Here is a 5,090-nt window from a genome sequence, read left to right as displayed (position 1 = left end):
AGCAAACTCTGTAGTTTAGGCTTATTGTGTGACTTGATCAAGTGGTGTCACTTCCCAGTGTCTTATTCTGTCTCCCAGTGTCTTATTCTGTCTCCCATGTCTCCCACTTCCCAGTGTCTTATTCTGTCTCCCATGAAGTGACCGGTTTATAGTGCTTGTCTTTCAAATGATGTAGTGTTTAAGTTGATTGTTTGTTTGTATTCTCTCGTGGGCAAACCTAGCATAATTGGCTACCTAACATAATTGGTACTGTAATGTCTGTCAACAGTCTGTGGATTGCGACGAATACGAGCAACAATTGTTCCTGTGAGGACAGACATTGGGAGACGAGAAGCATGTACAGGGAGTGAATATTTAATAAATAACCGACATGCAACAAAACAAGGACAGCGCCTGGACAGGGGGAACAAAACCACATTAATCCAGACACGGGGAAGAAACTGAGGAAGTGACAGATATAGGGGAGGCAATCAATAAAGTAATAGAGTCCAGGTGAGTCCCATGAAGCGCTGATGTGCATAACAATGGTGACAGGTGTGCGTAATGATGGCTGCCTGGCGCCCTCGAGAGCCAGAGAGCGGGAGCGCTAAGCAGGTGTGACAGTTCCGGTGTGTTGGTTTTTGGTCACTGGTTATTTGGACAAAACACATTTTAGCAGGTGTGTGCAGCTTTTGAATTTCGGAAGGGAGGGGGACATTTGGTCCATAGACTTGACCGAAACTTGCAGAGAGCGGTGGGTGGTGCTACCGCCCTGCTTCCGTATCTTTTCTCATACGTCTACCAATTTTTTCCAAGTCGTTTCAATGAAAGATTTCCTTTCTGAGTTGCTGGGATTTGTTTGCTTGATTGTTTTAGGCAGAATATGTTTAACACATGTTGTCAATTGGTGTAACTATCTTGACCAAAAGAGTTGGTTATTGTTTGGTTTTTAGGCCACTCGGTATCGTCTTCTCGGGGCACATTTAATTCAAAGTAAAAACAGCAAAAATGTAGTCAGTGAATAGCAGACCGACCGAACCGGAGTTAAGCCCTTGACAGAAAGGCTCTGCTAAAACAAACCATAATTTATCTCTAGTCAAAACAGACACAGCAAACCAATTGTGAGCCACAATGTAATTCTAATGTATCTCATGGAGACCTTTCAAAAGGAATTTCATTCCCCATGCAGCCCCACGTCACACCAGTCTGCTGCTACAGACACATCCTTGAACTCCAGTCAAGATGTTTGAGCACACAGTGTCCCTCGGGTCACTGTTTGCTTTCTCTGTGTCCCGTCGCTCCCACCACAAGGCCACACGCTGCATTCCTCCCACTCCCCAACCTCACTGTCAGTCACCACGTCAACCCCTGGAGGATTTTGTTTGGTTGCCTCCCCCTTCGGCTCCTACCTTATTTCTCCCCTTTTTTCTCTCGTTCGCTAGTTGCTCTCTCTCTCTCTCTCTCTCTCTCTCTCTCTCTCTCTCTCTCTCTCTCTCTCTCTCTCTCTCTCTCTCTCTCTCTCTCTCTCTCTCTCTCTCTCTCTCTCTCTCTCTCTCTCTCTCTCTCTCTCTCTCTCTCTCTCTCTCTCTCTCTCTCTCTCTCTCTCTCTCTCTCTCTCTCTCTCTCTCTCTCTCTCTCTCTCTCTCTCTCTCTCTCTCTCTCTCACACACACTGACTGACTGGGTTTAAGGTAGTATTTCTTTATTTTTATTAGGTCCCTGACTTAGTCCGCACTTTGATCGCCCCACACGGCGTAAAGCATTCTTGCAGTGGCCAGGTGCTGAGTGAAGCCATTTCCTCTGTGCCCTAATGCAGAGAGGGGCCCTGAAGCCCCCCAGCCATTGCCATACAGTCTGCTTTTGTTGAGGCTGGAACACCAACCCACCTCAGCGCTCTGGGGCCCCACTTGGGGCCCTCAGCGCACACCAAGACCAGGAAGATGGATGTGTGATTGGAACGTTTGGCTGAGACGCATGGCATACTGCAACACGTAAGTGGCCGTTGGGTGGCAATTCTGCGAAATCACATTTTTGAGAGGTAAGCGACTTGCAGTCTGTGATGGATTGAGGCCTGGCTGTCATCAGATTTGGATCATTGGGATGGGCTTCAGATGAATTCATAAAAGGTTATGATTTTGGTCTGGATTCAACGTCTGTTGCCGCTATAAATGGCTTGTATTTATGGACTTTCCTTTGGCTTTGTCCCACATATGCATACTGTATATGTGGAGTGTAACACATGTGATGTGCCCGGTGTCCCATAGTAATTCTTTGATGAATTCTTTTTTTCTACCATCCCTTATATTTTTTTTCACAGAGAAGATGAGAGTTTCGCATACACTGGTGGTTTCACTATCTCTGCAACAACATGCGCTCACACATTTTCAAATGAAAGCCGACCAGATTCCCTGACTTTAATATTCTTCTATGATTTCACAGGCCTTTGCCGAAGGAAAACGTGTTGGCTTCTCTAAGGATTAAGGTTCTTCCGTGCTATCGCTTCCTGTCCATGCCTGCGACAGCACGTGTGTGTTTGTGCACGCTGATGCGACGTGTGTGTCTCGAAAAGCTGGACTCCGTACACGTGGTCACCACCCTCACAGATAACTTTGACCTCATTTGACCCAATGGTTTCAATTAGTACCATCTGAGGCTAATTTCCATCCAAATCTTCATGCGAATATTCTAAAATCCCCATGAAGACAATATACACCTTTTCCCACCAGAGATGTTTCCATCAAATTGTCTTGTTGCAGAGAACTGAGCGTGATGATGTAGTGCACTTACAAAATAACTTGTGCAGTTAAATGGGTTTCCATTGCATTTTCAACTCTAATTATGGTTTTGTAAGAAGAACTCTTGCTTTACATAGCGAATCTCTGGTCTTGGCACGTGCTCTCTAGCCAACAGCTCGCAGATAAATTGCGGGTATAGGCTACTTATTTAAAACTTATTTCATCTAGCCTAATACACTGTATGCTTTCCCTAGTCGTAGTGGGATGACCATATAATATCATTGAGTGTTTTCAAGTTTACTTCAATGTGTTGGTTATTATATCAATATTTCAATGTTTCCACCACCATTTCTTGCGTCATATATTTTACAGATATAATATCCCACCTTGTCGAGCGTGTTTTGTTTTGGAAGGTTTACCAACAAATGTGTTGTTTCCATCAGGCCTGTCTTGAAATGTTTTATCCGGCATGTACTTTACTTACATAAAAAGGTTGGATGGAAACTTGGTTATAAAAGCACTTCAATTAATTAACTGTCCATTAAAACCTCTTCAAGAGCACCAGCTGCAAGAAGGGGGAAAGCTCCTACAGTATAACTCTCAGGGAACATGTCACATGCAATCATACTAAAGCACATTTGTAATTTAGAAATGAACCCGGTACTTTTGTAATACCTCAGGAGACAGTCTTTTTTAGTTTTAAATGATTGAGTTACTGGCGAGGCTCAGGAAAGTGGAGCGGGGGCAGGCGATGAAATGAATGCCGGGCTCCGGTCCCACGTGAGATGTCTCGTGGCGGCGAACCGAGACCACCGTGAGACCAGCTAGGGCTCGTCGCCCGCCACAGAGTGTCCTTGCCAGCCTGCTGACTCCATTAGACGGTGGCTAGTGAGCAGGGAGAAAGAAGAGAGACCCCGGTCTGTTTTTACTGCAGCCCGCACCACAGGGGACACAACCGTCCCGTGTTTTTTTTTTACTGTTCCACCTTGGCTTTGGTTACTGGCTCCTTTTTTTTTTGGAAGGTTTCTCTCTAGATGTTATCTTTTGATCCTGCTTTTTTTCTCTTCTTTTTTTTCTCGATTCTTATTTCTTTCTTTCTTCCAGCTGCAAAAGTGTTTATATTACTGCGTACGGAGGCCTATCCCGTGGGTGTTGTAATACCGTTGAATTACAAAGGGAGGGAGAGAGGGGATTAAATAGCCACGGAGAAATAAAACGCTGAGAAAAAAAATACATGAAGGTAGATATGTGTGATCATATAGTGTGGGAGGTGTTAAGTTTTCCTCTGGGTGTGTCTAATAGAGACGTTCTCCCGCTCTATCGGGTTCTTCATCAACCCCGTCCCTGTGACGACTATTTTTGGTCTTTCGCTTAAAAAAAGGAACAAAAATGGGAACAAGATAAAAGTCTTGTTTCCCTGCCATGTGTGCAAAACCATGACCAAGTCAAATCATTTATATTGGATAATTATGTAACTTTGGAAAGTATTGGAAATATTGGAGGTCATTTCAATAGACTGGTACCATAAACATAGTTGTAGTTGTTAGTAGTACCACTTTAATGCAGTTTGCATTTCACCTTGAAGTACAAGCCTGCCATGCTGGCCTGTAGGAAACACAGGCCAATTTATAGATGATGAATGTGACTTATGCTGTGCAATGAAACCCATGTTTTAGTCCAACACTGACTCAATCTGTCTGGAATTACACCGGCAGCTCCTGTGGTGTGGTAGTAGATTGGGAACTAGGGGGTTTGGGATATTCACTTCCACTAAAACCACCACATACAAGGCTATACAATCCCCACTAGGTCCTATTTTTCTGTTCACTTCAAATCACCTCCTCTCAAAACTGTACGTACACAAAATGGTTCACTGACCAGTGCAATCATCAATATGCAATGTCAGAAATCATATTAGCGCCTGATGTACATTTAAACACGCATGCATGCAAAACACAGACGCACACACACACACACAGTCAAAATTATATATTATCCTGATTATTTGAGTTTATGGAAATCCCAGTTCACAAATCATGTCATCTGAAGGTATTCCTCTGTGATTTTTAATATAAAACTCTGCATGCCGCTGGCGAATTATCTGCCTCCGTAGGTGCCCTCCAAATAGGACTGAAGCAGGTTGTGCAAGTGAATAACGGATTGGCTCACACTGAGTGAATATATGATCCCCAGGCAGAGTCAGGGAAGACATCCTATTAAACAGACAGTGGAATGTGTGTTTTCTCTTCGGCTTGGACCTCCTTATCTTCTTCTTCCTCCTCTTCCTCTTCTGCCCCCTCCTCCTCTTGTTCTTGGTTTTTGTTTGCTCTTTGACTGACAGGTGCCTGGCCCTTGTGCTTGGGGTTTATTCCGGCCA

At 44.2% G+C, this 5,090-nt stretch overlaps 1 long non-coding RNA gene across 1 annotated transcript; it reads left to right on the top strand.

The window, feature by feature from the left end:
* The first annotated feature begins 555 nt into the window (after positions 1-555).
* On the top strand, positions 556-3,417 carry LOC118964529. The gene is made up of 3 exons (XR_005051586.1): positions 556-658; positions 1,795-1,969; positions 2,418-3,417. It is a non-coding gene; the product is annotated as an uncharacterized LOC118964529 (long non-coding RNA).
* Positions 3,418-5,090: the final 1,673 nt, after the last annotated feature.

Source organism: Oncorhynchus mykiss, chromosome 5 (assembly GCF_013265735.2).
Source record: "Oncorhynchus mykiss isolate Arlee chromosome 5, USDA_OmykA_1.1, whole genome shotgun sequence".
Classification (NCBI taxonomy): Eukaryota; Metazoa; Chordata; class Actinopteri; order Salmoniformes; family Salmonidae; genus Oncorhynchus; species Oncorhynchus mykiss.
This window is presented reverse-complemented; position numbering and strand designations above follow the sequence as displayed.